The 23,735-nt window shown below is 46.6% G+C and overlaps 1 long non-coding RNA gene across 1 annotated transcript; it reads right to left on the bottom strand.

Moving 5' to 3' along the window:
* Positions 1–1,377: 1,377 nt before the first annotated feature.
* On the bottom strand, positions 1,378–22,190 carry LOC148535184 (uncharacterized). The gene is made up of 4 exons (XR_015876058.1): positions 22,120–22,190; positions 13,277–13,419; positions 5,859–6,001; positions 1,378–1,448 (listed from the first exon to the last, which is right to left on the bottom strand). It is a non-coding gene; the product is annotated as an uncharacterized LOC148535184 (long non-coding RNA).
* Positions 22,191–23,735: the final 1,545 nt, after the last annotated feature.

Here is a 23,735-nt window from a genome sequence, read left to right as displayed (position 1 = left end):
GCTCATTTACTAAGCATGGAGAATAGATGTATTTGGATTCATCTGTATCTAATTATTTATTATTATTTATTACCAGTTTTTTATATAGCACACGTATATTCCGCAGCGCTTTACAGAGAATATTTGCCCATTCACTTCAGTCCCTGCCCCCAGTGGAACTTAGTCTATATTCCCTACCATATGATCACAGATGGATTCCCGACTGCTTAATCCCGGTGAAGGTTAAATGACAGGCGTCTAAATCTAGATGCCTATCATTTTACTGACGCCGAGAGACCGGCGCCTGGCATCCCGATCAAAGGGATGCTGGGAAGGCCCGCCAAGAGCTGCAGCAAGCCCATGTAATAGGGGGCATGTTCTAATCGCAGGAGGGATGGCCATGCCCCTTTCCAGGGAAAAAGTAAAAAAATAGTTTTGCAGCACGCGCTGGGGAAGGGGGGCGCTCTGAGCCCCCTCGGCTCTGCTCAAAGCCAGGGGGGGGGTGATCAGTGTGATCGCTCCCCCCCACAGACATAGGAGACTGCTGTGTGCTGTGCTGCTGTGAGGGGGGGGCGGCGCCGGGCCCCTCAGGAAGCCAAGGCTCGGGTAATCTGTACCCACTCCCCCCCCTCTCGGCGCCCCTGACGCCGGGCGCTGAGAGCAGGAGGGTTAGATTTAGGGTTCCCAGGAGGGATTTAGGGTTAGGCATCCCCCCGGGAGGTCAGGGTTGGGCTAGGGGAAGGGGGGGTTAGAGTTTGGCACCCCCAGGGGGACTTAGGGTTAGGCGGCGGGGACGGGGGTTTAAGTTTAGGCACTTAGAGGGGGGATTAGGGTTAGACAATGGAGGGGAAGGTTAGGGTTAGTTACCCCTAAGGGAGGGTAAGGGTTAGGGGGTAGAATTAGGTTAGAGAATACTTACCTTGGACAATTGGAATTTCCTCCTCTGCCGGGATGCCGCTGTCGGGATTCCAACCGCCGGGCGTGGGTCCCTAGCAACACATGCAATGCAAGGCATGATAACTAGCAACACAGCAAAAGATGAGTCATAAGTACCAAAAAACTAGTGTCTGCCTATCTGTCTGTCTACCTACCTTTCTATATCTATATATATATCTATATATATATCTATATCTATATATATATAGAAACAGTTGGAAGAGTACTTAGTATCAAGTACAAACCCACGCAGGTCACTCCAGGATTTTGCAAAAGATTTCTTTATATAAATAATTGATCGATGTTTCAGGACTGCGCAGAGTCCCATCCTCAAGATCACAATTACATAATAAACAAGTGTAAACACCCGCTTACCTTATATCCCCTGTGCTCGATTCCATGCTGCCGCCGGTGCTGAGAGCGGCGTCCGCGTCCATTCGGTGGCACACACTGATGGCGTGATCACACTGTTGGTATGCGTTGCCATGGAAACTCCCATGACCGGCTACCCAGTCTCTCAGTCCGACTTGCAGCTGGAATATTAAAAAATGAATTAGTCATGAGCACTAATGCATGTCGATATCTTGCTAAACACCATCATTACATATATCCACATTATTTAACTACAATGTCATTTAAACTTTGCTCTTAAGTCATAAAAAAATTGAGAAATAAATGGAGACAGCAAAATTATCACTGAAATACTAATATTACATTGTTTATTTAGGCTCATGATAAACTTTATCTATAAGAGGTCAGAAAATGGAATATTTATATTGAACATAATGCATAAAAAGTCCAGATCTTACATAGAGTTCCAATTCATTTTCTCATTAAGTCCATGCGGTTGCATAGTATTTAAACGTAAGATATATATATATATATATATATAATATATACATAAAGGCAATCTACACATGTGTTCACATACACCTAGACTCCCTGCGCGTAAAACAGCCCTTCTAGTAATGTTATACTGTGGCACGACACGATAGAACTGAGCGTCTTATTTGCAAAGTGAAGCATAATAGGATGGGCTATATCTGCATGCAAAATGCTACGGATGCACACAGATTATACAGAAGGCATGCCGTGTATCATTTTAATCAGTATAAGCTGCTTTTGCATCCTATTTGCATCGCTTTGCAAATGACACATTTTAATGGAAAAAGTCACCTGGAAAGATGCTCTGTACTACAGAGACAGTGTATTCACCCATTATTTGTAACACATCTCAAAGCACATGGAGGATAGATGTATTTGAACGCATCTGTATCTTATTATTTATTACCAGTTTTTTATATAGTGCACATATATTACACAGTGCTTTACAGAGAATATTTGGCCATTCACTTCAGTCCCTGCCCCAGTGGAGCTTACAGTCTATATTCCCTACAACATGCACACACAACTAGCAACACATGCAACACAAGCCATGATAACTAGCAACACAGGGAAAGATTAGTCATAAGTACCAAAGAACTAGTGTCTGCCTATCTATCTATCTCTATATCTATCTATAAATAGGCAATCTACACATGTGTTCACATACACCTAGTCTCACTGCGCATTAAACAGCCCTTCTAGTACTGTTATACCATGACATGACAAGATAGAACTGAGCGTCTTTTTCTGCAAATTTTCCCCTTAAAATGTGTCTTATTTGCAAAGCAATGCAAAATAGGATGGACAAGCAGCATATGCTGATTAAAATGATATGTTGCATGCCTATGTTCTGTGTGTGACTGCGGATATATCTGCATTCAAAATGCTACGTTACAGTTTCAGTGGCTGTGACACTGTAAAGTTGCATGCAGATACAGCAGCAGTCACACACAGAATATAGGCATGCCGAATATCATTTTAATTAGTATAAGCTGCTTTTGCAACCTATTTGCATCACTTTGCAAATAAAGACACGTTTTAAGGGCAAAAGTCGCAAGGAAAGTTGCTCTGTGATATCGAGTCACATGGCGCTCACACGTTATTTGTAACACGTTTTATAGCGCATGGAGGATAGATGTATGTGGACACATCTGTATCTAATTATTTATTATTATTTATTAAAAGTTTTTTATATAGCACACATATATTCTGCAGTGCTTTACAGAGAATATTTGGCCATTGACTTCAGTCCCTGCCCCAGTGGAGCTTACAGTTTATATTCCCTACCACATGCACACACAACTAGCAACACATGCAACGCAAGCCGTGACAACTAGCAAGACAGGGAAAGACGAGTCATAAGTTCCAAAGAACTAGTGTCTGCCTATGTATCTGTCTATCTATCTGTCTACCTAACTATCTCTATATCTATCGATCTATCGATCGATCTAGCTATCTATCTCTATATCTATCTATATATAGGCAAGCTACATATATGTTCTCATACACCTTGTCTCCCTGCGCGTTAAACAGCCCTTCTACTACTGTTATACCATGGCACGACACGACAGAACTGAGCGTCTTTTTCTGCAACTTTTTCCCTTAAAAAGTGTCTTATTTGCAAAGCGATGCAAAACAGGATGGACAAGCAGCATATGCTGATTAAAATGATATGTTGCATGCCTATGTTCAGTGTGTGACTGCGAATATATCTGCATGCAAAATGCTACATTACAGTGTCAGTGGCTGTGACACTGTAAAGTTGCATATCGAATGCAGATACAGCCACAGTCACACACACAGAATATAGGTATGCCGAATATCATTTTAATCAGTATAAGCTGCTTTTGCGACCTATTTGCATCACTTTGCAAATAAAGACACATTTTAAGGGCAAAAGACGCAAGGAAAGATGCTCTGTGATTTCGAGTCACATGGCGCTCACACGTTATTTGTAACACGTCTTATAGCACATGGAGGAAAGATGTATGTGGACACATCTGTATCTAATTATTTATTAAAAGTTTTTTATATAGTGCACATATATTCTGCAGTGCTTTACAGATAATATTTGGCCATTCACTTCAGTCCCTGCCCCAGTGGAGCTTACAGTCTATATTCCCTACTACATGCACACACAACTAGCAACACATGCAACATAAGCCATGATAACTAGCAAGACAGGGAAAGATGAGTCATAAGTACCAAAGAACTAGTGTCTGCCTATCTATCTGTCTATCTATCTCTATATCTATAGATCTATCGATCGATCGATCTCTCTCTATATCTATCTATATATAGGCAATCTACACATGTGTTCACATACACCTAGTCTCCCTGCACGTTAAACAGCCCGTCTAGTAGCGTTATACCGTGGCACGACACAATAGAACTGAGCGTCTTTTTGTGCAACTTTTCCCCTTAAAATGTGTCTTATTTGCAAAGTGATGCAAAATAGGATGGACAAGCTGCTTATGCTGATTAAAATGATATGTGGCAAGACTACAGTATGTTCTATGCGCGACTGTGGCTACATCTGCATGCAAAATGCTACGTGACAGTGTCAGCGCCTGTGACACTGTAAAGTTGCATATCGCATGCAGATACAGCTCAGTCGCACACAGATTATACAGAAGGCATGCCGTGTTTCATTTTAATCAGTATTAGCTGCTTTTGCATCCTAATTGCATCGCTTTGCAAATGACACATTTTAATGGAAAATGTCACCTGGACAGATGCTCTGTACTACAGAGTCACAGTGTACTCACCCATTATTTGTAACACATCTCAAAGCACATGGAGGATAGATGTATGGACGGATCAGTATCTAATAATTTATTATTATTTATTACCAGTTTTTTATATAGCGCACATATATTCCGCAGTGGTTTACAGAGAATATTTGGCCATTCACTTCAGTCTCTGTCCCAGTGGAGCTTACAGTCTATATTACCTACCACATGCACACACAACTAGCAATGCAACACAAGCCATGATAACTAACAAGACAGGGAAAGACGAGTCATAAGTACCAAAGAACTAGTGTCTACCTATCTGTCTACCTAACTATCTATCTATCTATCTCTATATCTATCTATCTATATATAGGCAAGCTACATATATGTTCACATACATCTAGTCTCCCTGCGCGTTAAACAGCCCTTCTACTGCTGTTATACCATGGCACGACACGATAGAACTGAGCGTCTTTTTCTGCAATTTTTCCCCTTAAAATGTGTCGTATTTGCAAAGCGATGCAAAATAGGATGGACAAGCAGCATATGCTGATTAAAATGATATGCTGCATGCCTATGTTCTGTGTGTGACTGCGGATATATCTGCATGCAAGATGCTACGTTACAGTGTCAGCGCCTGTTACACTGTAAAGTTGCATATCGCATGTAGATACAGCCGCAGTCACACACACAGAATATAGGCATGCCGAATATCATTTTAATCAGTATAAGCTGCTTTTGCAACCTATTTGCATCGCTTTGCAAATGACACATTTTAAGGGCAAAAGTCGCATGGAAAGATGCTCTGTGATATCGAGTCACATGGCGTTCACGCGTTATTTGTAACACGTCTTATAGCGCATGAAATAGATGTATGTGGACACATCTGTATCTAACTAGCGTCTACCTATCAATGATCGAGCTACCTATCTATGATCTATCTTTAAATATTAAATATTGGAGGCAAACCTTCTAATCAAAAGATTCACATTTTCCCAACATTAAGCCCAGGTGTTTGAAAAACCACCCCCAAGATTCTTGGTTGGGAAAGGTGAGTGTAATGTTGTTTGGGATTTTGACTAAAAAGCATGATTGATGGAGTAGAACAGGGAGAGTGAGCAGCTGAGATATACTGCACCCTGAGATAAACAGAATTACTGTATATCTGACACTACCAAATCACAGTGTCGCATAAGTAGAAGAGTCCATAGCAAAAAGACATTTTTTGAGTATCAATGTATAGCAGGAACATATCATCGTGCCTCTGCAGGTCTAGAACCAGTCTAGCCTGAGAATTACCGGTAATTAATAATCATTAATTACCTGTGCTGGGACTCCTCTTCTGTTGGTTCTTCTTTGATCGTTGCCATGAGTAGAAGTCTGGAATCAAGGAGACCTCACAAAAGTCCAGCGATGTAGTTTGCTTAGATGTTGACCTCACATTTTGATTCATGGAAAAGTCCCAACTGGAAAAAAAGATTGAGAGGCGCGATAACATGTTCTTGCTATACACTATACATGCAAATATATCTCAGTTGGGCCTGTCCTTGCTGGCAGGGTGAATTTGCACTATATCTAGCTACCTAACTATCTATCCCTATATTTATCTATACATGGGTGATCTACAGATGTGTTCACATACACCTAGCCTCCCTGCGCATTAAACAGCTCTTGTAGATGCATTATACCGTGCCACGAATCGGTACCGCTGGGCATCTTTTTGTGAAACGTTTTCCCTTAATCTGCATTTTATTTGCAAAGTGATGCAAATAGGATAAGCAAGCTGTTTATGCTGATTAAAATGAAATGTGGCAAGCCTACAGTATGTTCTGTGTGTGACTGTGGCTATATCTGCATGCAAAATGCTACGTTACAGATTCAGCGGCTGTGACACTGTAAAGTTGCATATTGCATGCAGATACAGCTCAGTCGCACACAGATTATACAGTAGGCATGCCGTGTATCATTTTAATCAGTATAAGCTGCTTTTGCATCCTATTCACATCGCTTTGCAAATAAGAAACATTTTAATAGAAAAAGTCACCTGGAAAGATGCTCTGTACTACAGAGTCACAGTGTACTCATCCATTATTTGTAACACATCTCAAAGCATATGGAGGATAGATGTATGTGGACGCATCTGTGTCTAATTATTTATTATTTTTTTAAAGTTTTTTATATAGTGTACATATATTCTGCAGTGCTTTACAGATATTTGGCCATTCACTTCAGTCCCTGCCCCAGTGGAGCTTACAGTCTATAATCCCTATGACATGCACACACAACTAGCAACACATGCAACAACAAGAGATATGGTAAGATCTTACCTTTGTTATCTCTGTTTCTACGAAGTCCATAGGTTCCACAGGGTTGACCTTGGGGTATAGCTGGATCTGGATCCATGGGCACCACGCAGTTAAAGCTTTGCTGCTCCCAGGATGCACTTGGGTCTGTCCTCCTCTATACCCCGCCCCCGAGCCACAGCACCTCAGTTGGTAAGCAGCCAAGGCCGTAGGAGGAGACTAAACAGAGAGAAGGAAGACTGGAACACACAGGAAACCATACTCACAGAAATGGGAGATGGAAAACCGGTGACCAGCCACACAGCCCATATGAAGCCAGGTGTGTCAGGGTGGGTGCCCTGTAGAAACAGAGATAACAAAGGTAAGTTCTTACCATCTCTCTTCTTTTCTACTTCAGGGTCCATAGGGGGTCCACAGGGTTGACCTTGGGAATGTCCCAAAGCAGTTCAACTAAGGGCAGGGACGCTCCTGTGCTGAAAGGAGAACCCGGGGCCCAAAGGATGCATCCTGAGAGGCGAAGGTGTCAAACGCATAGAACCTCAAAAACGTCTGAATGGAAGACCAGGTGGTCGCCTTACACAGCTGAACAGCAGAGGTGCCATGTCTAGCAGCCCAAGAGGGACCCACAGAACGAGTGGAATGAGCCTTAGCTGAGGTTGGCACAGGTAAACCCTCCTGTGCATAAGCCTCACAAATAACGGAACAAAGCCAACGGGCTAACGTTTGTTTGTTGGCAGGCCAACCCCTCCTGTGAAAACCAAAGAGGACAAACAATGAATCAGACTTTCTAACAGAAGCAGTCTGGTCCACATAAATTCTATGCGCCCGGACTACATCTAAGGAAGCCTCACCAGCGAAAAGATCACGTGACTGAAAAGCTGGCACAACAAGTTCCTGATTGATGTGGAACTTCGAAACCACTTTAGGTAAAAACTCAGGACGAGTGTGGAGCACCGCTCTGTCCTGGTGAAAAATCAAAAAAGGAGGGCAACAGGAAATCGCCCCCAACTTTGACACCCTCCTGGCAGAAGCAATTGCCAGGAGAAAAACGGTCTTAAACATCAACCACTTGAGTTCCACCGACTCAAGAGGCTCTAAAGGAGGACCCTGCAGGACCCGTAGAACCACCGCCAAGTCCCAAGGAGCCACAGGAGGCACGAAGGGAGGCTGGATTCGGAGAACACCTTGGAAAAAGGTGTGAACATCTGGCAGTGTAGCAATCCGTCGTTGGAACCACACGGACAAAGCGGACACATGAACCTTCAGAGAGGCAAGGAATAAGCCGAGGTCCAAACCTGATTGAAGAAATTCCAAGATCCTAGAAACTTGGAACACCTGAGGATCATAGCTTCTGGACTCACACCACTGAAAGTAAGTGCGCCGCACCCTGTGGTAAATCCGTGCGGAAGCAGGCTTGCGTGCCCTGAGCATGGTACTAATAACCGAATCCGAGAAGCCCCGAGACCTCAAGACAGCTGTCTCAAGAGCCACGCCGTCAAAGACAGTCGATCCAGATCCGTGTAAAGGCAGGGCCCTTGAGACAATAGGTCCTGATGCTGAGGAAGAAGGTACGGAGCGTCAATGGAGAGGCTCCTCAGATCGCAGTACCAAGGACGTCTGGGCCACGCCGGAGCCAGCAGCATGAGCGTGCCACAATCCTGCTTGAATTTCCACAGGACCCGAGGAAGCAGGGATAACGGAGGAAACAGATATGCCAGGTGAAACATCCATTTCACCGACAGCGCGTCTACCAGACATGCGCCTGCGTCTCTTGTCCTTGACCCGTAAACGGGCAACGTGATTGTGACGGGAGGCCATCAAGTCCAGCTCCGGCAGCCCCCATCTGTCCACAAGTAGCTGAAACACCTCTGGGTGAAGCGACCATTCCCCGGGATGCACGTCGTGACGGCTGAGGAAGTCCGCCTCCCAATTGAGGACTCCGAGGAGGAAGACCACCGACATCGCTGGAATGTGGCACTCTGCAAAAAGCAAGGATGCGAGACACCTCTGACATCGCAGCCCGACTGCGAGTTCCTCCTTGGTGGTTGATATATGCCACCGTGGTGGCGTTGTCGGACTGCACCTGAACCGCCCTTCCGTGAAGAGCGGGGCCGGACGACTGCAGGGCCCTGTATACTGCCCGCAGTTCCAGGATGTTGATGTGGAGAAGTGCTTCTTCCGCAGACCAACGACCCTGAAGTGACAACGAGCCGGTCAATGCCCCCCAACCCCGGAGACTGGCATCCGTCATGATCAGGACCCAGTCCGGGATCCAAAAGAGGCGCCCCTCGACCAGATGAGCTGTCTGAAGCCACCAAGCCAAAGACTGCTGAACCTCCTGGGACAACACCAGCATCTAAGAGTGGATCCGGTGAGGTAACCCGTCCATTCTGATAGAATCAGCCACTGCAGGGGCCATGAATGGAACTGGGCAAATTCCACCATGTCGAATGTCGACACCATGGACCCCAGAACTCTCATAGCCGAATGGACTGACAGGCGGCAACTGCTCAGGCACTGTGTATCCGCAGCTGTAGGGAGGAGACCTTCTCCGGAGTCAGGAAGATCCTTTGCTGACAAGAATCCAGCAGGGCTCCCAAATTAACCATCCGCTGTGATGGAATCAGGGAGGACTTTCTCCAATTTATCAACCACCCGTGCGCTTGCAGGCAAGCGATCGTCAGGTGGAGATGCTGAAGCAGTACCTCCGGGGAGCTCGCCAGCAACAGGAGGTCATCCAGATACGGCAGCAGCCATACATTCTGGTTCCGAAGATGTGCGTCCGTGACTGCCATAACCTTTGTGAATACCCTCGGTGCCGTGGAGAGGCCAAAGCCTAGCGCCCGGAACTGATAAGGATGCTGAAGGATAGCGAACCTCAGATACCGCTGGTGCGAAGGTGCTATCGGAACATGGAGGTAGGCATCCTGGATATCAAGGGACACCATGTAATCCCCATGTTCCATCGCCAGAATGATGGAACGTAATGTTTCCATCCTGAATTTGGGAACTCTGATGAATTTGTTCAGAGACTTCAAATTGAGGATAGGGCGATGAGAACCATTGGGTTTCTGCACCAGAAACAGAGTAGAATAGTACCCCGTCCCTCGTTGTGATTGAGGAATGGGAACAATGACCCCTGCTTTCAGCAAGGACTCTATAGCCTCGTGAATCTGTAAAGCCTTGGTTTTGTCCTGAGGACTTGTGCAGAAAAACTGGCGGGGCAGTCTGTGACGAAAAGACAGAGCGTACCCCTGGGAGACCACTTCTTGAACCCAGGCATCCGTGGTGGTATTGTGCCAGCACTGGACAAATTGAAGAAGTCGGCCTCCCACTCTGGGGTCCCCCAGAGGGAGGCCCGTCCCATCAGGCAGAAGGCTTATCCTCCTGCTTGGAAGAAGGGTGCCTGGCACTCCAGGCCTGTTTCTTGGGCTTAGAGGCGGTCAAAGTCGCCAACTGCCTCAGGAAGGACTGACCTTTGGCCTTGTCCTGAAACCAAAAGGACCGTAAGGCGGAGCTCCGTACTTTGGCAGGTGCTGAAACCGAAGGAAGGCTGATTTAAACTTAGCCAGAGTATCCACTATTTTGTCCAAGTCTGGACCAAAAAGCAACTCTCCATTAAAAGGTAAAGCCTCCAGGCCCTTTTTGGAGTCTGCGTCAGCTCTCCAGGACCGCAGCCACAAGGACCGATGCGCCGACACAGCTGCAGCCGACACCCTAGAGGTCAGCAGGCTTGCATCCAACGATGCTTCCCCAATGTAGGAAGCCGTATCTCTCATTTGTCCTATCAATGCTCTCTGGATATCCGGAGCATCATCCGGAAAGGTATCCTCAAAAGCGTTGGCCCAGCTCTCGATGGCCTTAGCCACCCAAGAGATGGCCATGGATGGACGGGCCACTGCCTGAACGGGTCGCTTGGACGCCTTTGAGGGCAAATCACCGTGTAACATCAACTGAAAAGCCGATGACGAGGCCGCCAGGCTCTGAACTGGAGAGGACATTCACCCAGGGAGGTGGTACCACCTGAAGATATCCCTGAAAGGGTACCATTGACTGCTGCGTTACCGTGGGAGACTGCACGTACACAGGCAATCCCACATAAGGACCCACAGTCTGCGACCCGGGAGGAGACTGCACCAGATGCATAACACCTGGGGAACGGGGGATGGTAAGCTGGGGCAATGCCCTAGAAGGGACCGCAGTCGGGACCACAAGCCAGTCCGCGATCGACACCAGCACTTGTGTAAACATCGCCCAAGGAGGATCCTGCGCCACCGGGGATTTAAAGGGACCAGGTACCAGCTGGCACCGCCCGCACAGACCTTCCTGAGACAAATCCACCCCATCAACCCCTGCCGAACAGCGCCAGCAGGAAAACATCACAGGAGCCACGGAGCGCTAATTCTCCTTTTCAGACATGACACAATAACTTTGCAAAAAAAGTGTATTACCGAAAAGAGGTGAGGCGTATAACACCTGCGCACTCCCAAGTATGCAACACAAACAGCCCACAATATGGTACTGAGTAGCACACCACTGTATGTGACGGACTTCACAAATACGTAGATCTATATAAGTGAGGCACACAGAAAGAACACCCTTCCCCCACACACCTGCGGGCCGTAGGAGAAGGAAAGGGATAGGTATAAGATGACAGTCGGCAGAAAATTAGCACAGACAGCAGCACTAGCAAAAGTCACATACTATGCAGGAAGTTATACTCACTGCACCTTTCGCTACAATCTACCTCCCAGATTCAGTGTCTGGGAGGGCTATAGCGCTGCGAACACTGTCCTTTGCAGGAAAGAGGCACGTAGGGGGATCGGTCCACGCACCGCCTGGGAGATCTGCACTGCCACTGAGAAGATGGCCGCCGGAGAGCTCTGAGGAGGAGTGGCTGTAGGAGGAACAGCCCAGCGGGGTATGGCTGTTAAGGGGGAGCCCGCCGCCGCTACTAGCGCCGCCGGTCTGTCACGCGGCTTACCTGGACCCGTGCATCCGGCAGCAGTCAGTGGGAGGTCCCGGCGCCACGCTAGTACTGACTATGGGGTCCCGCTGCGATCCCCAGATCAGTACTGGCATCGCAGCGCCAGCGGGGCTGTTGGAGCGGCAGCGTGGACTTCCAGATGGACAGTCTGATGCTGCCGCTCTGAAGATAGTAAAAATAAATAAATAAAATCTTCTTGAAAAAAAAAATATAAAAATAAATAAAGCTTAGGGGCCGGGCACCAACTAAAACTGAGGTGCTGTGGCTCGGGGGCGGAGTATAGAGGAGGACGGACCCAAGTGCATCCTGGGAGCAGCAAAGCTTTAACTGCGTGGTGCCCGTGGATTCAGATCCAGCTAGGTCAACCCTGTGGACACCCTATGGAACCTGAAGTAGAAACAAGCCATGATAACTAGCAACACAGGGAAAGACAAGTCATAAGTACCAAAGAACTAGTGTCTGCCCATCTATCTGTCTGTCTACCTATCTATCTATATATATATATATAGGCAATCTACACGTGTTTACATACACCTAGTCTCCCTACACATTAAACAGCCCTTCTAGTACTGTTATACCGTGGCACGACACGATAAACTGAGCGTCTTTTTCTGCAACTTTTCCCCTTAAAATGTGTCTTATTTGCAAAGCGATGCAACTTAGCATGGACAAGCAGCATATGCTAATTAAAATGATATATTGCATGCCTATGTTCTGTGTGTGACTGCAGATATATCTGCATGCAAAATGCTACGTTACAGTGTCAGTGGCTGTGACACTGTAAAGTTGCATTTTGCATGCAGATACAGCCGCAGTCACACACACAGAATATAGGCATGCCGAATATCATTTTAATCAGTATAAGCTGCTTTTGCAACCTATTTGCATCGCTTTGCAAATAAAGACACATTTTAAGGGCAAAAGTCGCATGGAAAGATGCTCTGTGATTTCGAGTCACATGGCGCTCACACGTTATTTGTAACACGTTTTATAGCGCATGGAGGATAGATGTATGTGGACACATCTGTATCTAACTAGTGTCTATCTATCAATGATCGAACTACCTATCTATGATCTATCTTTAAATATTAGATATTGGAGGCAAACCTTCTAATCAAAAGATTCACATTTTCCCAACATTAAGCCCAGGTGTTTGAAAAACCACCCCCAAGATTCTTGGTTGGGAAAGGTGAGTGTAATGCTGTTTGGGATTTTGACTAAAAAGCATGATTTATGGAGTAGAACAGGGAGAGTGAGCAGCTGAGATATACTGCACCCTGAGATAAACAGAATTACTGTATATCTGACACTACCAAATCACAGTGTCGCATAAGTAGAAGAGTCCATAGCAAATAGACATTTTTTGAGTATCAATGTATAGCAGGAACATATCATCGTGCCTCTGCAGGTCTAGAACCAGTCTAGCCTGAGAATTACCGGTAATTAATTACCTGTCCTGGGTCTCCTCTTCCGTTGGTTCCTCTTTGATCGTTGCCATGAGTAGAAGTCTGGAATCAAGGAGACCTCACAAAAGTCCAGCGATGAAGTTTGCTTAGATGTTGACCTCACATTTTGATTCATGGAAAAGTCCCAACTGGAAAAAAAGATTGAGAGGCGCGATAACATGTTCTTGCTATACACTATACATGCAAATATATCTCAGTTGGGCCTGTCCTTGCTGGCAGGGTGAATTTGCACTATATCTAGCTACCTAACTATCTATCCCTATATCTATCTAAATATGGGTGATCTACAGATGTGTTCATATACACCTAGCCTCCCTGCGCATTAAACAGCTCTTGTAGATGTATTATACTGTGGCATGAATCGGTACCGCTGAGCATCTTTTTGTGAAACATTTTCCCTTAAACTGCATTTTATTTGCAAAGTGATGCAAATAGGATAAGCAAGCAGCTTATGCTGATTAAAATGATATGTGGCAAGCCTACAGTATGTTCTGTGTGCGACTGTGGCTATATCTGCATGCAAAATGCTACGTTACAGTGTCAGCACCCGTGACACTGTAAAGTTGCATATTGCATGCAGATACAGCTCAGTCGCACACAGATTATATAGTAGGCATGCCGTGTATCATTTTAATCAGTATAAGCTGCTTTTGCATCCTATTTGCATCGCTTTGCAAATAAGATACATTTTAATGGAAAAAGTAACCTGGAAAGATGCTCTGTACTACAGGGTCACAGTGTATTCACCCATTATTTGTAACACATCTCAAAGCACATGGAGGATAGATGTATGTGGACACATCTGTATCTAATTATTTACTATTATTTATTACCAGTTTTTCATAAAGTGCACATATATTCCGCTGTGCTTTACAGAGAATATTTGGCCATTCACTTCAATCCCTGCCCCAGTGGAGCTTACAGTCTATATTCCCTACCACATGCACACACAACTAGCAACACATGCAACACAAGCCATGATAACTAGCAACACAGGGAAAAACGAGTCATAAGTACCAAAGAACTAGTGTCTGCCTATCTATCTGTCTGTCTACCTACCTGTCTATCTATCTCTATCTATATATAGGCAAGCTACACATGTGTTCACATACACCTAATCTCCCTGCGCGTTAAACAGCCCTTCTAGTACGGTTATACCATGACATGACACGATAGAACTGAGCGTCTTTTTCTGCAACTTTTCCCCTTAAAATGTGTCTTATTTGCAAAGTGATGCAAAATAGGATGGACAAGCAGCATATGCTGATTAAAATGATATGTTGCATGCCTATGTTCTGTGTGTGACTGCGGATATATCTGCATGCAAAATGCTACGTTACAGTATCAGTGGCTGTGACACTGTAAAGAAAATCCAAGTCTGGATGTGACGTGGTGGGGCCTGGCTTGAGTACCTCAAGCCGCGTGACATCATTACACTGAATAGGAATAAGGCGACCACCGCGGGATAGTGGGTAGCGGTGGTCACCTAGCTCAGCACGCAGTTACCTTCCCGCCTCATTCCCGTGCCAGTGACAAGCAGTAGCAGAGGTGTCTCCTCACAAGTTGGCCAGCCCAAGTACTAGCTCTAGTGAAAACTTAATGTAAGTACTGTGGGGACTCGAGAGGATGAGCGCTGGCTAGTTAATGCTGTTCTCTACTGGGTGGCTCTTCCCTCTTTACTGTATAGTCTTATTTATGTGATGTTAAAATAGCCAATTACAACACAGGAAACTCCTGCTGTATTGTTAATTGTCTCTAATAACAATCAGCTGAGCAATGACTCATCTTCTCCAAGAAGATGGAAAAGAGAGAGTCTGTGACAAGGTCATAGTGTATCCCATTAGGACCTTGTCACAGACCCTCTCTTTTCCACCTTCTTGGTGTTGTGACCATTTCCAGGACGTGTCTCAGTCTGCGACATGTGCAGTGAAAATGGCTTTGGCGTCTCAGTTTCCGCGGCCATTCTGCGCCACCAAAGAATTATTCAGAAGTCAAATAATCAACTGACCTGTGACTGATGCTGCTACTTTGTCCACAGTCACTTGGATCTGCAAAGCCACCAGTGAGTGTCTCAATACAAAGCCTGGCGGCTGCAATATTTTCATATTGTCACACAGCCCTATGGGCCTGATTAAGAGTTGCCTGTAAACCTGATGATTTAATGATAGTCACATGGGCAGGGTCTGTACAGTCCACCTGAAGTCGCAGCAGCCGTTTTGGGACGGGGAAGGGGCAATGATGCCCAGTCTTCTTGAAAATGGGGCCATTGTCAGTCCTGTCAGGCCAATGTTCACACAAGGTATACAATGTCTGCACCCTTAGACACAGATGCGGATCACAGAAGCCGGCAGGAGGCGTCTTACACAAGACGTCTCCTGCTGAATTAGTATTTTATCACACAACTGCTGCGTCCAAAGACGCAGCTGCTGTGTGCAGAGCCGGCCCTAGGCATAGGCATTTTAGGCAATTGCCTAGGGCATCTGGAACGCCTTAGGGGCATCCCTCGGCTCTGCAGCTATGATAACGCTGCCCACTTGCCCTGCTGGCTATCTACCCCCATAGAGCCAGCCCTAGCAGCTGTGTAGTCGCCGGCCACGGAAACTAATGGTTACCTACCTGCTCCCATCGGCTACACCAGCGGGCACTCCACCTCGCGCAGCAGCCATATTCAGAATGAGCTTCCCTTCTGCACATGCGCAGAAGGTCATTCTGGCTACATACAGGATGGCCGCGGGAAGGCTTGCTGCTCAAGCCCACCCGCGGCTATTCCCGCATGGGCCTGTGGGAGCTGAGTCACTACTTTTGACTCCGCCTCCATTTTCCGATGCTGTCCTGCACCCATCAAGTCAGGAGTCAGGACAGGAGCAGAAGCTGCAGCAAGGACAGTTGGTCCCACTTCAAGGAACAGAGAGTGAGTGTATCTTTAATTAGAGTTCTCAGCTGGGAGAGTGGCCAGGCAGTGCGGGCAGAGGGGTGATACTGGAGCCTTGTTCTTTTAGTAGACTGAGAGGTGCTGCCTTTCACTGTGGCTGGGGTGCTGCCTGACTGTGCTTGCAAAGGAAAAACGTGGGGGCACTCTTGATATGTAAATTAAAAACTTATACTTCATTGTTATCAGAGGCATTAAAACAACTGTTCAAAGAAGAAACAAAAAACAAACTCAATTTATGAGGTCTAGATTGCCTTACTTGAAAAAAAGTTTTGTCATTATAACCACTTAAAAAAAAGGAAGTATATCATGTTTGATATCCAAGGTATGTTGATCACTTCAGGGTAAAGCTGGGTACACACTACCTATCTGACGATTGATAGGTGTATACACACTTACCAATTCGTCTGCCCAATGTACCTTGAAAGCTCAAATGGTCAGCCATTTAAATTGCCGCCCAGTTGAGCTGTCAATCACCACCGGTTCCGACAGCATGGGTACGGATATTCGGCAGGTCACCTGTACACAGCAGCAGATTGCCAATATACAGTATCTTTCAGATATATCAGCCATCTGCTGTGCTGCACAGCACATCGGATATGTATGTGAATGACGTCGTTCACAGACATATCCGCTGTAAAAACCGGGCGATGCACTATAGATATATCGCCCATACCCAGCTTAAGAATAATAGTATCAATCATATATAAGTTTTAGATGTGCCCTCTTGAGAGTCAGAGATAATTAGCCCCCTGAGAGTTATAATTCATACACAGCTTCTAATCAAGAAATGCTAAACTAATTTGTAATCCAAAGATAAAAAGGTGAATTAGCACTAAACCTATGACATAGGGTGCCAGGATGCAGTCACAATACCGACCGTGGGGATTCCGGTGTTCAGAATGCTGATGTCAGAATCCTGACACTTGTCAGAATAGGGTTAGAGGTTAGGCACTAGGGGGAGGAGTAAGGTTAGGCACTAAGGGGCCTATTCATCAACTAAATGGCCTGGTAACCATGCGGTAACGCTTGTTTCTGCATATTTTAGTTCCCGAGCCATTAATTATCAGGGGTCCGAAAAGGACCCCTGATATTCAGCAAACTCTGAAAACTGAAAGTTTGCTTGCGAGAACAAGCGCCATCTTCAGACGGCGCTTGTTCTTGGATCCCTGCTCCTTCCTATGGTAAGAGTTCCGGGGAAGCGAAGATGAATGCGTGCGGATCCCTCCTCCACCTCCCCGGGGGCTGTGCGCATGTGTGACCCGAGGTCACGCATGTGTAGCCAGGACGACAGGGAGGAGGTAAGTAACGCAACTACTACAGTAGCTGTAATACTAGCCGAGGGGACAGCTGCTTTTCAGAGCAGCTGTCCCCGCACCGTAGCAATGATGAATTGCTCCGGGGTCAGGTTTCCCTCGCTGCGAGTTGATTACCTAAGAGAGGAGGGAGGTTTAGGGTGCGGGGAGAGAGGGTTAGGTTTAGCTACTAGGGGGGAGGTTAGGTTTAGGCAGCGTGTGGGGAGGGTTAGGATAGCGACCGACAAGTGTCGGTATCCTAACCCTGTCGGGATGCTGGCACTGAGATTCTAACCACCGGGATCCCGAGCGCAAGCGTCCCTTACTCAACCCATGGTGACATGTGCAACAAGTGGTATACAATCAATTTATCTGCCCACATCACCCGGGCTTGTGACAGTTCTCCGGTAATGTATAATCCAATTAAACTTATGGATGTATAGTGTTTGTGAAAATATGATTCAAACATGGTACATATCATAATTTGCAAATAGCATGATCAAAAAAAATGTAACTTAGATTTTTGGGGTGTCCCTATTTTTTTTTTTTTTTACTTAGCTCATTTTTAGGGGCTATTCCCAGGGGTGCAGGTTATTTTTTTTTAAGCCTGCACCCCTAAACCCCAATTCTGCACTTTTTTTTCGCCATGTAAAACATGGTGAAAACTTATCCCCGTTTTTTTTCAAAGACTTTTCACACCGGCGAAAAGTCTTTGAAATTGAATACGGGGATAATTCAAACATGCGAAAATGACGTCATCGGCGATTCCGACTTTTCGCAGCTTAATTGAATATGGCCCATAGTCGTGTTTCTGCTGTCGGCTTCTGTGTAATTTGTACTGGATGCAGTATCCGTCGATGAAAGTACAGGGAATAATTGAAGGCAGCAGTAATGTACTTGACATGAAAAGAAATAGCCACAATATGATGTTCGGCCTGTGTGGGGTAATCCTAGCTGTGTGCACAGCAGGATACCCAAGGGTCTTTTCCAACGTACGTTTCACCTTTCTCGGCTTGGTCCACGTATAAACACTAAGATTTGTGGTGGGATTATCTGCTAGGGGGCACCAGACAAAATCTTGCCTAGGGCACCAAATTGGCTAGGTCCGCCTCTGGCTGTGTGTACTGCGTCCATCTCAGATTCAGGCCTTATGGGGAATATTCAATTAGGCGCAATATTCAATTACACTCCTGTGGTATGTACCACTGATTATCTCTCCTACACTATATGTGGCATACACAATATAATACTGCTGACCGCGGAGGAGGCAGGAGGAGGACACAGGAGCAGACGAGACCAGTCATGTTAAAAAAAGCAATTAGGCTCTGCCTGCGACGGCCGTTAAAGTGGGCGTGGCTAACATGGTGGACGGGCAGCAGACTGCGAGCTCGTGTTGCTGGTGGTGGGCGGAGTCAGTGTGCAAAAGCAGCCAGTGATTGGTTCGCGCTCCACCATCGTTCAGCAGATCTGTGTCAGGTTGCAGCCGCCGCTCAGCCAATAGCGGAGATCGTGACAGTTAGCGGGATCACACAGGCAGAGCGGAGCACCCAGACACTGGGGTGAGCGTCCTCTCCAGCCTCGACCAATCCTACTGTTCGCCTGGCTGGCCCATGGCTATTCCTTCGTGATGTCCTGGACGCGGATAGCCGGCTGGAGCCTGATGAGCGGGACGGGGTGTGCGGAATGAATAGCGGAGAGCTGCTGATGCGGGGACTGGATGTAGTTCTTTAGGTAGTTGTTGCCCAGTCCAATATAATGGTGGCGGTGTTGGGTGCCCTGTCTGGAATAATGATATAGGAGTGGGGGGTGCTCTGCCTGCAGTAACGATGTGGGAAGGGGAATGTTATGGGATGAAGTAGGTTCCTGGTTTGAAGTAATGAGATGTGGGCAGGGGCGTAACTACTGCTCTTTGGGCCTCATAGCAACATAGTGAAAGGGCCCCAAATGCTTCTAGATAGAGAGACAGTGGTTGTCCATTCTATGACCCATAGGGCCTTATTCATGTTGAAGTGAAAAGCCGTTTTTGCGTGTTTTTGGCGAAATCTTTTCGAAGATGACGTCATTTTCGCCTGTTTTGGTTTTACTCCGTAATCAATTTGGAAGATTTTCCGCCTAGGCGGAAAGTCAATGCAAAGTAATAGGCGATAAAGTTTCGCTTATGAATAGCAGGCAGAAAAAAGTGCAGAATTGGGGTTTTGGGGTGCAACGTTGCGGGAACCCCCATGCAGCCTTCAGACAGTCCCCTAAAGGTAAACTGTGTAAAAAATTTTTTGAAAAAGACAAGGACACCCCAAAAAATCACTTTGAATTTGGGGGCAAAAAAAAAAAATGTTGGGGGACAAAGATAAAAACTAGCGAACTTGACTCTGGGGGGGTCCCCAAGTATGCCCCAAGTGTTCTTTTTTGTTGCAGGTGCTTGCGGCAGGTGGATTTTTCATGATTTTTTCAACTTTAACAACTTTTAAATATGCTAACCCCCATTTTCAAGTACCCCAAATTTGACAGGACTACTTATTTTCTGGAAAAAATACTCCTGAATACTATTCTGCACCACGTATAGGAAAACGCTATTTAGCAGCTATTGAACCCGTTTAAAAACACCAAATACCTTCAGCAAGCCAAATCGGGGGGTACCATAGCTAACCACCATGTCAGCATCTTTTGGGGGGTGTCAGGCTGATTTACCCAAATCTGACAGGACTTTCCGCCTGTTCAAGTTTAGCCGGGACCCGTTTTCGCGTACTTCCATATTGAATACGGGGTAAAGTGGGCACGGCCGCGATACTTTTCCGCCTACAAAAGACGCAATGTAGGCGAAAAGTCTGGGAGGCGAAAAAGTATTGTGGATCCGCTCTAATTGAATACGGCTCAAAGTAGAAAAGAGAGTCTATCTCACAAAAAGGTTGGGAGACATGTGAGTGGAGTATCAGTGATCGCGCTGAGCCAAAAAAAATGTGGGTTCCAGGGACCCTTCACTTTAAAAATTTGGGGTCCTACTTGACTTTTTTTGGGTCCCATCTAAATGAAGGTTTTCTGCAAATCTAACAATTTAGCAGCTACAGACCTTGAAGCATGTAGCAGATGACATTGGCGCCCGCATGAAGAAAACCACACACATTGGCCACCGCAGGAAAAAATAAACACATTGGCCCCCACAGGAAAAAATAGAAACACATTAACCCCCACATAAAGAAAGACATTGACCCGAGTATTAAAAAAAACCAACACATTGGCCCCCGGGGCATGAAGAAAAACACACACATTGGCCCTGGTAGTAAAAAAAGTCAAACACAATAATCCCTCACATGAAGAAAAACACACACATTGGCCCCCATAGGAAAAATAAAACACCTTTGCCACCACAGGAAAACAAAAAAAGAACACAGTGATTCAAATTCATTGCACTGCAGCCTACCTTGCTGTGTGACTGAATAACTGTTGCGGGAGGCGGCATGCAGCTATATGACATCATATCGTTGCATCGCGGTCTCTGTTTCATTCCAGGATTGGGCTGCGCCTGAGCCACTTAGAAAAGTCTAGCACTGCCAGCCTACAAGATGCAACATGGTGGGTGCAGGCAGGGTTGCATCAAAATTTGTGGGGCCCAGTATAAATGAAACAAGTAGTGCTCCCCTATCAGGGGCACACAAATGAGGGGAAGTGAAAAGATGCTTATAAAGACAGGGTGGCCAGAGGCATATATGGGGAGGGTGGGCAGGGGGACACATAGGGGATTGGTAGAGGCATGCGTGATGCAAAGGCACACATTGGAGTTTGGGCAGAGGTACACAAGGGGGGCAGGCAGAGATACATAAAGGGGTTTGGGCAGAGGTACACATGGGGGCAGGCAGAGATACATATAGGGGTTTGGGCAGAGGCACACATGGGGGGCAGGCAGAGATACATCAAGGGGCTTGGGCAGAGGCACACATGGGTGGCAGGCAGAGATACATATAGGGGTTGGGGCAGAGGCACACGTGGAAGGGGAGAGAGACACACACAAGTAAATATACATCATTCTATATACATCTAGCCATTGACAGTTATATTGTACTTGTTGGGGAGGGGGGGGTGTGGGGGTGTCAATGAATTGAGGATTAATATTTTATACACAGTTACCGGGGGGGTGGGTGGGGAGTATGTTAGAACAGCTCCTACTCACTGGGGCCCGGCAGCAATAACATCAGATTTGCTGCCTGTCATTATAGTACACCGGCTGCGGAGAGCTCTCAGACGGCTCTGCAGTACTTTGTACATTGGCGTGGTGGCCTGTCAGTGCTCACCACACTGAGCTCCGCACAGCAGCCGCACTGTAATGACAGGCAGCCAATCTGACTTTTTGCTAGTCGGCCTGTCACACCTTACTCAATGCTGCCAGGGCGGCAAATATTGACAACTGCCCGGCACCTCCCCCTCCCCTGATGCAGACATAAGCAGGCCTCCCAAACACTCCGGGCCCCTTATATATGTACTGGGTGCGGGTCCCGGCAGCGGACACACAGCGCCCACTATGTTATGGCACACTTATGCAGCTGAGATGTGGCCTGGATCACCAGTCACCCCGCTCGCCACCAAACCCCCGCCCGCTACCCATTTATACTTACAAGAGCAGGGGAAGTCGTCACGGAGCCACATGTCACTGTAATGCGGTGCCGCTACAGGTCCAGGTAAGGCGCCAATGATGAGGTGTTTCCTGACTCCACCCCCGCTTTTTATACACTGCAGATGGGCCAGGTCATCAGGGATTGGCCGCAGCAGAGTGTCTCCCCGAGGACCCGCCCATTTTGAAACAGTGAGTCCTCGGTACTCCATACCGGGCAAAATATGCACCATAGCGCGTATTTACGATCACTGAGTATTAATGTACAGTTAGAGTAACACTTCAAGCTAAAAATTAAAAATGCTCCCAGCTGATAACCACATTTGGAAAAAGGAGTACAACATTTTAATGTAATTTTAATATTATTTTATTATTACTTTTGTAGTACTGTAAGTACTTTACTGTGTACTGGTGTTGAGCATCTGTAGTTTGGAATTGTGAAAGATGCCTTTCTCATGCTACACTTTCACACCCCAGTGAAAGACAAGTAAAAAATAAAATATAATTAGTAGGGGTGAGCGGGTTCGGATTTCTGAAATCCGAACCCCCCCGAGCCCCCCCGATCCGAGTCCGATCCGAGTCAGGCTCGACTTTTCCCGCCTGACTCGGATCTGACATCGAGGCAAAACGTCATCATCCCGCCTTCCGAGTCTCGCGGGTTTTGGATCCTATATAAGGTACCCGCGTCGGCGCCATTTTCTCACTCGGCTGTGGACAGTGAAGAGGGAGGGTGGGAGTTAGGGCTGTGTAGTGTAGTGTAGTGTAGTGCTGCTGTTGTCCACTACTTCAAAGTCCATAGGGGCTGGCTGTGTTGTGCTGTGCTGCTGTTGTTAATAGGGGCTGTGTCCACTACTTCAAAGTCCATAGGGGCTGGCTGGACTGTGTTGTGCAGTCAGTTCTCCATAGGGGCTGTGTCCACTCCAAAGTCCTGTGCAGTGTCCCAGTCCTAAAGGGGTGCTGTAGTGTTGTCCAGGGGGTGCTCTGTCCATCAGGGGTGCTCCCCCCAAGTGCTAAAAAAATAATATATTTTCTGTGTTTGTGAATTGTGTGCGCAGTAGCCGCACGTGCATCAACAAAGTAGTGCCAAGCGTGCGCCTGTGTCATAAGTAAAGGGCCGGCTGGCTTGACCGTTAAAGGGTGCTGTAACCCCCGAAAGTACACTCCAGTCCAAACCAAAAAAAAATTATTTTCTGTGTTTGTGAATTGTGTGCGCAGTAGCCGCACGTGCATCAACAAAGTAGTGCCAAGCGTGCGCCTGTGTCATAAGTAAAGGGCCGGCTGGCTTGACCGTTAAGGGTGCTGTAACCCCCGAAAGTACACTCCAGTCCAAACCAAAAAAAAAATTATTTTCTGTGTTTGTGAATTGTGTGCGCAGTAGCCGCACGTGCATCAACAAAGTAGTGCCAAGCGTGCGCCTGTGTCCCATAAGTAAAAGGCCGGCTGGCTTGTCCGTTAAAGGGTGCTGTAACCCCCGAAAGTACACTCCAGTCCAAACCAAAAAAAAAATTATTTTCTGTGTTTGTGAATTGTGTGCGCAGTAGCCGCACGTGCATCAACAAAGTAGTGCCAAGCGTGCGCCTGTGTCATAAGTAAAGGGCCGGCTGGCTTGACCATTAAGGG

The sequence above is a fragment of the Taudactylus pleione genome, unplaced genomic scaffold, assembly GCF_031769625.1.
Source record: "Taudactylus pleione unplaced genomic scaffold, aTauple2 ptg000055l, whole genome shotgun sequence".
NCBI classification, from domain to species: domain Eukaryota; kingdom Metazoa; phylum Chordata; class Amphibia; order Anura; family Myobatrachidae; genus Taudactylus; species Taudactylus pleione.
Note: the sequence above shows the minus strand (reverse complement) of the source record. Positions and strands in the feature narration are given on the sequence as shown.